The following is a 706-nucleotide window of genomic DNA, read 5'->3' as shown; positions in this document are numbered from 1 at the left end:
AGGAATGCAGGTGCATGGTATAGTCTTTGTAACGGGACTAAGAATGATGTAACTAAAAGTGCATTTTGAACTGTCAAGTGAATCAGTGATCACAAGACAGGTTGTTAGAGGTACAGTTATAAGTAAATACTTTTGCAAACCCCCCCCCCACAAAACAAGGAAAACTATAATCAGAAGGCTGAGATCACCTTGAATGGCATTATATAGTTAATAGTGGAGACTTGTCCAATGCACTGCAAGCAGGCCCTCTACAAGTCTACTACAGTCTCCCAATGAGAGGATCTTGGTTACACACTTTATTCATCTAGATGGGGAATTTTTTCCTAGCTTGCTTATTTTGCCTGTTGGCTTGGGGCAAATGAGACTTGGGAGCATCTGACCTATATATAGATATAAAAATATAAGTAATTTTGCAAAAAAAACCCATGTTTGTATCCAGCGTCTTGGACTTTTGGCTCTGATCAAGTGTAATACCAGTCCTCTCATGGGCTAAAAGGTGGTTTCCCAGGGTGAGGCCTGTCCCTTGCATCCCAGGAATGCTGACCTGTGAGTTTCCCAAATGCAGGAAACTTGACTGCACAATTTTGTGCCAATGGGGGACTGCTTTATTCCTTTCCCCCAGACGTTTCAGCTAAAAGCAAGCAAGACTAGCATACAAACCCCATGGTTCCTGAGCCCTGGGTTTCCATGTAGGATGTCTGACACA

At 42.8% G+C, this 706-nt stretch overlaps 1 protein-coding gene across 1 annotated transcript in view; it reads right to left on the bottom strand.

Moving 5' to 3' along the window:
* The window catches only part of CUNH11orf54 (chromosome unknown C11orf54 homolog), a 15,550-nt gene extending 15,211 nt beyond the window's left edge, over window positions 1-339 (bottom strand). Inside the window, exon 1 of the mRNA XM_025197877.1 lies at window positions 189-339. The gene's annotated coding sequence lies outside the window, so the exon portion shown is untranslated. The remainder of the gene's footprint in view (window positions 1-188) is intronic.
* Between the last annotated feature and the right edge of the window lie 367 nt (window positions 340-706).

Source organism: Alligator sinensis, unplaced genomic scaffold (assembly GCF_000455745.1).
Source record: "Alligator sinensis unplaced genomic scaffold, ASM45574v1 scaffold116_1, whole genome shotgun sequence".
Lineage (NCBI taxonomy): Eukaryota > Metazoa > Chordata > Crocodylia > Alligatoridae > Alligator > Alligator sinensis.
Note: the sequence above shows the minus strand (reverse complement) of the source record. Positions and strands in the feature narration are given on the sequence as shown.